This window comes from Neophocaena asiaeorientalis, unplaced genomic scaffold (genome assembly GCF_003031525.2).
Source record: "Neophocaena asiaeorientalis asiaeorientalis breed wild unplaced genomic scaffold, Neophocaena_asiaeorientalis_V1.1 scaffold554, whole genome shotgun sequence".
NCBI classification, from domain to species: domain Eukaryota; kingdom Metazoa; phylum Chordata; class Mammalia; order Artiodactyla; family Phocoenidae; genus Neophocaena; species Neophocaena asiaeorientalis.
Window position 1 is genome coordinate 124,181 of NW_020174789.1, and position 11,315 is coordinate 135,495.

The following is an 11,315-nucleotide window of genomic DNA, read 5'->3' on the forward strand; positions in this document are numbered from 1 at the left end:
CCTTGGAAACATTACAGGGGTGGCCACATCTTTCATAGGGGTCATGGTTGTCACCCCTCAGATGGAGGAAGGAGGATGTGGAACACAGACAGCCAAGGGAACTTTTGTGTATCTATGCTTGTTGTGTGTGCACACCAATGATGGGGCACACAGTGTGGGTATAAATGTGTTTTAATCATACTCTATCCTGAATTTTGTGTTCAATTCAGAAATCACAAAGAATAGTTTAAAGTCATTTCCTGAAAGAGTTCGAGAACAATGTTTTTCCTGTAGCATTAATGTGGGTTATCTCTTCCAGAGCATTTCACCAGGGAATACTTGTTAATTGAACAGGGTGGGAATGACCCTTGTGCAGCATGAAACAAGTGACACGTGTGTTCACTTAATTGGGCTATATTTATATTTTCAACCTCACAGAGATGTCTGAGAGTTACTTCCAGGGCCCAGGCCTACAATTCTGGCAAATAGTAATGACATCTAAGGGTTTTAATCATTTAGGTGTATCTTATTGCATTTCTTCTCAATTATGATTTCTCTGTAAATGCAGCACTATTTTAAAAATACCTTTACTGTATATTTACCTTTACCACTGAGCTTTTTCCATTGTAATTTTCCTGTTTCTAGCTGTGGCCTTTCCTTTTCCCTTAGAGAAGTCTCTTTAACATTTCTTGTAAACTGGTTTGGTGGTGCTGAAGTCTTTTAGCTTTTGCTTGTCTGTAAAATTTTTGATGTCTTTATCAAATCTGAATGAGAGCCTTGCTGGGTAGAGTATTCTTGGTTGTCAGTTTTTTCTCTTTTCTTTCTTTCTTTTTTTTTTTTTTTTTGCGGTACGCGGGCCTCTCACTGCTGTGGCCTCTCCCGTTGCGGAGCACAGGCTCTGGACGCGCAGGCTCATCGGCCGTGGCTCACGGGCCCAGCCACTCTGCAGCATTTGGGATCTTCCCGGACCGGGGCATGAACCCGTGTCCCCTGCATCGGCAGGTGGACTCTCAACCACTGCGCCACCAGGGAAGCCCGTCAGCTTTTTCTCTTCATCACTTCTTTTTCTTTTTAACTTTAAATTTATCATGCCGCTTTCTTCTTGCCTGCAGTTTCTATTGAAAAGTCAACTAATAGTGTTATGGGAGTTCCCTTGTGTGTAACTTGTTACTTTTCCCTTGCTGCTTTTAATCTTCTCTCTTTATGTTTAATTTTTGACATTTTAATTACAATGTATCTTGCTTTGTTCCTCTTTGGGTTGACCTGTTCAGGACTCTGTGCTTCCTGGACTTGGATGTCTGTTACTGATCCCAGGTTAGGGAAGTTTTCAGCTATCATGTCTTCAAATATGTTCTCTGCCCCTTTATCTCTCTCTTCTTCTTCTGGAACTGCTATAATGTGAGTGTTAGTATGATTGTTGGTGTCAGAGATCTCTTAAACTGTCTTCATTTCTTTTCATTCTTTTTTCTGTTCATTGTCAGTGATTTCTACTCCTTTGTCTTCCACCTCACTGATCCATTCCTCTCTTTCATTTAGTCTATTCTTGATTCTTTCTAGTGCATTTTTCATGTCATTTATTATATTCTTTTTTTTTTTTTTTTTATTATATTCTTCATCTCTGTTTGGTGGTTCTTTATATTTTCCAACTCTTTGTTAAAAACTACTAACTTCTTGCTCTGTGTATCCATTCTTCTTCCAAGTTCTTTGATCATCTTAACAATCATTAGGCTGTGGGTTCTGGGGTGTCCAGAAGCTTGTGTTGGCCTGCTGTTTGTCAGGGCTGGGGCCCAGCGAGTCCCAGGGCAGGTGCTGGCCTTTTGATGGGTGGGTTGGGTGTGCAGTCTGCAGGACTATCATTGTTCTGGGGCTGGGCATCTGCCCTCTGGTGGGTGAGGCTGGTGCTGAACCTAGCGTAGGCTAACTGGTGGGCAGGTCTGAGGTCCAGTAGGTCTCGGTTGGTGCTGGCCTGCTAATGGTTGGGCTGGATTTGCAGATTGTGGGCCTGTGGTGGTCCTGTGACTGGTGTCCACTCATGGTACGTGAGGCTGGTCCCAAGGCTAGGGCAGGCTTACTGGTTGACAAGGCAGGGGCCCAGCTGGTCCCAGGGCTAGTCTACTGCTATGTGGACTGGGTCTGCATGCTGTGGGGCTGTCATTCTCCTGGGGTTCTTACCTACCTGCTGGTGGGTGAGGCTTGTCCTGAGGCGAGAACAGGCTTGCTGGTGGGCAGAGCTGGGGATTCTGGGACTGGTGCCTGACCAGTGGGTGTTTTGAGCTGAGTCCTTGGTTCTCTGGCTCAGGGCCCCGGAGGTTCTGGGTCTGTGCCTGTGCAGTGCTGTTTGGAGCTGGGTTCCGGTCCTCTGGTGGGCAGGGCTGTGTGAGGTCAGAGGATCTTAAGGCAACCTCTCTGCTGGTGGGTAAGGCTGTGTCCCCACCTGCTTAGTTGCTTGGCCTGAGGCAAGTACTGGTGCCTACAGACTGTTGGGCAGAGGGAGGATTCCAAAATGGCACTTGACAGCACCAGTGTCCATGTGGCAGAATGAGCTCTCCAAAATGGCTGCTGCCAATGTTTATGCCCCCAGGGTGAGCTCCAGTTGCCTCCTGCCTCTCTGGGAGACTCTCCAATATCAGCGGGTATTTCTGACCCAGGCTCCTTTCAAGTTACTGTTTCTACCCTGGGTCCCAGAGCATGTGAAATTCTGTGTGTGCCTTTTATGAGTGGAGTCTCTATTTCCCTCAGCCCCCTGGGACTACTGAAAGTAAGCCCGCTGGCCTTCAAAGCCAAATGTTCTGGAGGCACATCTTCCTGTTGCAGGACCATCAGGCCTGGGAGCCCAGTGTGGGGCTCAGACACCTCACTCCTTGGGGAGAACCTCTGCAATTGTAATTATTCTCCCGTTGGGGGGGGTCACCTACGTGGGGATATGGTACTTCACTATACCGTGACACCACCCCTCCTACGCATCTCTTTGTGGTTCCTTTATATATTTAGTTCTTGACTATCCTTTGTGGTAGGTTCTGGTCTTTTTCATCAATGGTTGTTCCGTGAATAGATGTAATTTTGGTATGCCCATGAGGGGAGGTGAGCTCAGGGTCTTCCTTCTCTGCCATCTTTGCCAGTCTCCTCCCACATTTCTTTATCCGTAATCGTTGATGGACATTTAGGTTGTTTCCGTCTCTTGGCTGTTGTCAACAAGGGAATGCAGATATCTCTTTGAGATCAGATTCAGCCGTTTTGGATAAAAACTCAGAAGGATATTGCTGGGTAATATAGTAATTCTCTTTTTATTGTTTGAGGAACCTCCATACTGCTTTTCATAGTAAATCATTTAACATTCTATCAACTATATACAAGGGTTCAGTTTCTCAACTCCCTCATCAACACTTGTTATTTTCTTCCTTTCTTTCTTCCACTCTCCCTCCCTCCCTCCTTCCTCCCTTTCTTTCTTTCTTTCTTTTTTTTTTTTTGATAATGGCTATCCCAACAGATGTGAGGTGATAACTCTTTGCTTTTTTTTTTTTTTTTTTTTAATTTTTTTTTTTTTTTTTTTTTTTGCGGTATGCGGGCCCCCCACTGCTGTGGCCTCTCCCGCTGCAGAGCACAGGCTGCAGACGCGCAGGCTCAGCGGCCATGGCTCACGGGCCCAGCCGCTCCGGGCATGTGGGATCTTCCCAGACCGGGTCACGAACCCGCGTCCCCTGCATCGGCAGGCGGACTCTCAACCACTGTGCCACCAGGGAAGCCCTAACTCTTTGCTTTTGATTTGAATTTTCTAATGTGTAGTTTAAACCCAGAGAGTTTTTTTTTTCTTCTTTTTTTTGTAATGCAAGTACCTGATGTAGGCTATGATTGCTTAAGGCATCCATTTCAAAGCAGCATCCCCTTCAAAGAAGGCTTCACATAAACATATGCCAGCCACAGGGCTAGATGAAGAGCTCCCCCTACTGAGCCTCGTTCGTTCTTGGTTGATTTCAGTTACTGACCATTTGGGCTACTTGTTTTTGTCTCTTCTGGTGTTTTGCATTCCCACTCTTTATGTTCTAAATTCACCAATAGTGAGCCATTGAAACCCTGTGCCCCCGCACTTTACCCCAGTGAGAACAGAACCCCAGGCCCTGTGTAAGTCTGTCTCTCACCCCACTCACAACCTCACACTGTGTTCCCAGGTGTGCTGGCAATTCCCAGGTCTTGTAGGTAATAAAGTTCTATTTTTCAAAGTTTCCTGATGGTTTTTGCTGAAGGACTTCTTGCAATCATAATAAGAATCACAAGGTCTGGTCCAGCCACACTGTGGGTTATTGATAGGCTGAGACCAGTACAAAACATGATGATTAGTGACGTTGACCATCTTTTCTTGGTCATTGTTGATCATTTTTATTTCTTCTTCTTTTTTTAAGTGAACACAAGCTAAAGATATTTAATTCATTAATGAGGAAATCCGTTACAACCTGTTGTAATAAGGTGTTACTATCTGTTCAAGGGAGAAGGGTAAAAAAGTACAGACTTACTTAGAGTAGAGGAATGTTGACATGAATGTGCAAATGAAGACAGAACTAGGTGGGAAAGTCAATTGAACCTCTGCTGGACAGAACAGAGCTTGTATGTCTATAGGCAAGAATTATTTTGTACTGCTATTAGGTATTGATAATTTACAAATTATTACAGACATCTCCAATAAAATCACAGTCAGATAAAGCACAGGGGTGAGGTATAGTATAGTTTTCTGCTGGAGCACACATTTTCCCTGCACTGTAGCTGTAACTACACCTACATATATCCAGGTTAAAAAAAAAAATCGACTTTCTTGAAAGGATGTGATTTACACTCAATATTTTCCCCTCAGCTTTACTGAGATACAGTTGATATACAACATTGTGTTAGTATAAGATATACAGCTTATTGATTTGACATGCTCAGATATTGCAATATGATTACCACCATAGCATTGTCTAACAGCTCCATCAGACTACATAATTACCATTTCTTTGGGAAACATTTAAGATCTACTCCCTTAGCAACTTGCAGGTATATGATACAATAATGTTAACTGAAATCACAGTTCTGCACATTAGCTCCCCAGAATTTATTCATAATCTAACTGGAAGTTTGTACTCTTTGACCAATATCTCCCCATTTCCCACACTCGCCAGCCCCTGGAAACCACCCTTCTACTCTTCGTTTCTTTGAGTTTGACTTTTTTTAGATTCCACATATAAGTGAAATCTTATGGTATTTGTCTTTTTCTCTGTGACTCATTTCACTCAGCGTAATGCCCTCAAGAGCCATCCATGTCGTTGCAAATGCAAGGATTTCCTTCTTTCTCATGGCTGAGTGATATTCCATTGTGTGTGTATATATATTTTTGGGTTTGAAATGTGTGCGTCCACTTATATGCGGATTAAAAAAATAAATATGTAGTACAGTACGACACGTTCTGTGGTTGGTTGAATCATCAGATGTGAAATTGTGGATATGGAAGACTGTAAAGTTATGCATGGAGTTTTGCCTGTGCACGGGGTCCCCTTATTGTTCATGAATCAAATGGAGATAAGTGAAAAACATTCATCTGTTTGTCAGTGGAAATAATAATAGGAATAGAAAATAATTTTATTTGAGCCAAACTGAGGATTACAGCCTGGGAGACACAGATTCAAGAAGCAGTTGAATTGAGTTCTGCCAGACTACAAAATGGGGGAGATTTATAAAGGCAAAACCCACAAAATACGTAGGTTGTTTGTCAAGAACTATAGTTGAAGGTGGCAAGAAGTAGGGGTTCTTGTTAAGGAGGTATTGGTTTGGGTCTGAAATGGTTGCACAGTTACAAGGGAGACCTTGAGACCATAAGGTTGCAGGTGGCAGCTGTCAGCAGATATTTTGTAGAGAATGGTTGGTGGTGTCCACCTTGAGTCTGATACACTTCAGAAAATTCATGTTCTCAATAATGCAGGAATGTGTCTGAAACCACGTCCACCATGGCCACCCAGCCAGCCCCATTTTGAATGCCTGAACCACAGTTACTCCATTTTAATTTATAAATGCATTCTCTTCTTTAGTGGTTAAAGCAGATGTACAATGCATGTTTAAGGCCACAAAACAGGCTTTTCTAGACAGCATAAAATTTAAGCCATATCATGTATAAGCCAGAATGACTTCTCCATACCTCAGTATGTGAAAATTTCTTCCATCATGTTATGGACAGATAGGTTGTTTCCACATGTTGGATATTGTGAATAATGCTGCAGTAAACATGAGAGCACAGGAATCTCTTTGATATCCAGTTTTCATTTCCTTCAGATATATACCCAGAAGTAGGAATCCTGGATAATACGGTAGTTCTATTTTTAACATGTGGAGGCACCTCCATACTGTGTTACAAATTGGCTGTACCAGTTTACATTCACACCAACAGTGCACAAGTGTTCTTTTTTCTCCACATCCTATCCAACGTTTGTTATCTTTTTACTTTTTGATGACAGTCATTCTAACAGGTATGAGGTGATGTCTCATTGTGGTTTTGATTTGCATTTCCCTGATGATTAGTGATTTTGAGCACTTTTTTTAATGTACATGTTGGCCATCTGTATGTCTTTGGAAAAATGTCTGTTCAGTTCCTCTGCCTGTTTTTAACCAGATTATTTTTTCCTATTAAGTTGTAATGGTTTCTTTAAATAAACATTTTTGATATTAACCTCTTACCAGATATATGATTTGCAAACATTTTCTCTCCGTTTGTAGGTTGCCATTTCATTTTGTTGATCGTTTTGTCTTGCTCTGCAGAAAAGCTTTTTAGTTTGATATAGTCCCCTTGTTTATTTTTGCTTTTATTGCTTGTGCTTTTGTTGTTATATTAAAAAAAAAATCATTGCCAAGACCAATGTCAAGAAGTCTTTTCCCTGAGTTTTCTTCTTGGAGTTTTATTGTTTCAGGTCATACATTTAAGTCTCTAATCCATTTAGAGTTAACGTTTCTGAGTGCTGTAAGATAGGGATCCTGTTTCATTCTTTTACTTTTGGACATCCAGTTTTCCCAGCACCACTTATTGAAGAGACTGTTCTTTCCCCAATGAGTATTCTTGACTCCCTTGTCAAATATTAGTTGATAGTATATGTGTGGGTTTATTTCTGGGCTTTCAATTCTGTTCATTGGTCTATATGTCTGTTTTTATGCCAGTATACTACTGTGTTGACTTTTTTTTTAGCTTTGTGATATAATTTGAAGACAGAAAATTTAATGCATTCAGCTTCTTTCTTCATTCTCAGGACTTCTTTGGGTATTTGGGGTCGTCCATATAAATATTAGGATTGTTTTTTATATTTCTTTAAAAAATGCCGTTAGAATTTTGGTGGAAATTATATTGAATCTATAGATGTCTTTGGGTGATAAGGACATATTAACAATACTAAGATTGATCTGTGAACAGTATGTATCTTTCCATTTATTTGTGCCTTCTTTATTTCATCAATGTCTTGTGAAAGAACATTGTACAGAGCTTTCTCTCTTTTTTTTTTGCATTCTTTTTTAATATTTTTTTCCATTATGGTTTACCACAGGATATTCAATATAGTTCCCTGTGCTATACGTTAGGACCTTGTTGTTTATCCATTCTAAATGTAATAGTTCGCATCTACCAACCCCAAACTCCCAGTCCATCCCTTTCCCTCACTCCCTCCCCCTTGGCAACCACAAGTCTATTCTCTATGTCTTTGAGTCTGTTTCTGTTTTGTAGATAGGTTCATTTGTACCATATTTCAGATTCCCCATATGTGATATCATATGATATTTGTCTTTCTCTTTCTGACTTACTTCACTTAGTATGAAAATCTCTAGTTGCATCCATGTTGCTGCAAATGGCATTATTTCGTTCTTTTTTTTTTTTACGGCTGAGTAGTATTCCATTGTGTATATCTACCACATCGTCTTGAGCTTTTCCTTCCTTGGTTAAATTTATTCCTAAGTATTCTATTGTTTTTGTTGCTGTTTAAAATGGGATTAATTTCCTTAATTTTTTCCATAGAGCTTGTTGCTAATCTATAGAAACACAGATGATTCTTGTATATTGATTTTGTATCCTGCACCTTCACTGAGTTCATTGATTAGTTCTATCAATTTTTAGTTGAGTCCTTAGGGTTTTGTGCATCTGCAAAAAGACTTTTTGACTTTTTTCTTTTCCTTTGGATACCTTTTATTTATTTTTCTTGTGTGATTGCTCTGGCTAGGACTTCCAGTACTCTGTTTAATTAATTTATTTATTTATTTATTTTTGGCTGTGTTGGGTCTTTGTTGATGCACATGGGCTTTCTCTAGCTGTGGCGAGCGGGAGCTACTCTTCGTTGTGGTGCATGAGCCTCTCATTGCAGTGCATTGTCTTGTTGCAGAGCACGGGCTCTAGGCGCGCGGGCTTCAGTAGTTGTGGCTCACGGGCTCTAGAGCGCAGGCTCAGTAGTTGTGGCGCACGGGCTTAGTTGTGCTGCGGCATGTGGGATCTTCCCAGACCAGGGATTCCTGTGTCCCCTGCATTGGCAGGCAGATTCTTATCCACTGCGCCACCAGGGAAGCCCAATCATATTGTTTCTGATCTTAGGGTAAAAGCTTCCAACTGTTCAACTGTGAGTATGATGTTAGCTGTGGGCTTGTCGTATATGGCTTTTACTGTGTTGAGTAAAGTACTATAGAAGTGCTTTTATCATGAAAGAATTTCGAATTTTGTTAGATGTTTTTTTCTGCATCTATTGAGATGATCATATGATTTTTACTCTTCGTTCTTTTAATGTAGTGAATCACATTTATTGATTTATGTAAGTTCAAAAGATTTTGAGAAGGATTGGCAATGCTTGCCGATCCTTAAGTGTTTGTAGAATCACCAGTGAAACCATCTGATTCTGGACTTTGTTTTGTTGTTAGGATTTTTTATTACTGATTTGACAACCTTATCATTATTGGTTAGTCAGATTTTCTATTTCTTCATGAATCAATCCTAACAGGTTGTGCATTTCTAGAAGTGTATTCATGTAGGTTGTCCAATTTGTTGGTAGATAATTGTTCTTAGTAGCCTCTTCTTTTTTTTTTGTATTTCGCTGGTATTGGCTTTAACATCTCTTCTTGACTTCTTATTTTATATATTGCATCTTCTCTCTTTTCTTCTTAGTTAGTCTAGCTAAAGTTTTGTCGATTTTGTCTTTTAACTTCTATACTAGAAGTAATAGTGGTTTATTCACCACCTCTACATTGTGACAGGATTCTGGATTTGTCTATATATTTACCTATGTCAGCTACCTTTATACTTTCATATGCTTTTCTGTTGCTGCTCAGTGTTCTATTGTTTCAATGTTATGGAATTCTTTTAGCTTTTCTTATAAGACATGTCTAGTGGCAATTAATTCCCTCAGCTTTTGTATATTTGGGAAAGTGTTTATTTGTCTTGTATTTTTAAAGAATTGTTTTGCCAGATACAGTATTCGTTGTTGGCAGCTTTTTTCTTTCTGCATTTTGAATATATCATCCCATTGCTTTCTTTTTTTTAATATTTATTTTATTTATTTGGTCGCACCAGGTCTTAGTTGCAGCAGGTAGGCTCCTTAGTCGTGGCTCACAGGCTCCTTAGTTGTGGCACGTGAACTCTTAGTTGCAGCATGCACATAGGATCTAGTTCCCTGACCAGGGATCGAACCTGGGCCTCTTGCATTGGGAGCGTGGAGTCTTAACCACTGTGCCACCAGGGAAGTCCCCCATTGCTTCCTGGCCTGCAGTGTTTTTGCTTAGAAGACTGTTGTTAGTCTTATGATTGTTCTTTTGTATGTGACAAGTCACTTGTCTTGCTGCTATCAAAATTCTCTCCTTGTCTTTGACAATTTGAGTATAATGTATCTCAGAGTGGATTTCTTTAGTTCATCCTAGTTAGAGTGTGTTGGCCTTATAGAATCTGAGTGACAAATTTTCACCCAGATACGGGAAGTTTTTGCCATTATTTCTTCAAATAAGCTTTCTCTCTTTTCCCATAATGTGTATATTGATCCACTTGTTGATGTCCCGTAAGTCCCTTAGGGGTGCCCACTCTCACCACTATTATTCAACATAGTTTTGGAAGTTTTGGCCGCAGCAATCAGAGAAGGAAAAGAAATAAAAGAAATCCAAATTGGAAAAGAAGTAAAGCTGTCATTGTTTGCAGATGACATGATACTATACATAGAGAATCCTAAAGATGCTACCAGAAAATTACTAGAGCTAATCAACGAATTGGTAAAGTAGCAGGATACAAAATTAATGCACAGAAATCTCTTGCATTCCTATACACTAACAACGAAAATTCAGAAAGAGAAATTAAGGAAACACTCCCATTTACCATTGCAACAAAAAGAATAAAATACCTAGGACTAAACCTACCTAAGGAAGCAAAAGACCTGTATGCAGAAAACTGTAAGACTCTGATGAAAGAAATCAAAGATGATGCAAACAGATGGAAAGATATACCATGTTCTTGGATTGGAAGAATCAACACTGAAAATGACTATACTACCCAACTCAACCTACAGATTCAATGCAATCCCTATCAAATTACCAATGGCATTTTTCACAGAACTAGGACAAGAAATTTTACAGTTTGTATGGAGACACAAAAGACCCCAAATAGCCAAAGCAATCTTGAGAAAGAAAAACGGAGCTGGAGGAATCAGGTTTCCAGACTTCAGACTATACTACAAAGCTACAGTAATCAAGACAGTATGGTACTGGCACAAAAACAGAAAAATAGATCAGTGGAACAGTATAGAATGCCCAGAGATAAACCCACGCACCTATGGTCAACTAATCTATGACAAAGGAGGCAAGGATCTACAACGGAGAAAAGACAGTCTCTTCAGTAAGTGGTGCTGGGAAAACTGGACAGCTACATGTAAAAGAATGAAATTAGAACACTCCCTGACACCATACAAAAAATAAACTCAAAATGGATTAAAGACCAAATGTAAGGCTGGACGCTATAAAACTCTTAGAGGAAAACTAGGAAGAACACTCTTTGACATAAATCACAGCAAGATCTTTTTTGACCCACCTCCTAGACTAATGGAAATAAAAACAAAAATAAACAAATGGGACCTAATGAAACTTAACAGCTTTTGCACAGCAAAGAAAACTATAAACAAGATGAAAAGACAACCCTCAGAACGGGAGAAAATATTTACAAATGAATCAACAAAGGATTAATCTCCAAAGTATATAAACATCTCATGCAGCTCAATATTAAAAAAACAAACAACCCAATTAAAAATGGGCAGAAGATCTAAATGGACATTTCTCCAAGGAAGACACACAGATGGCCAAGAGACACATGAAAAGCTTCT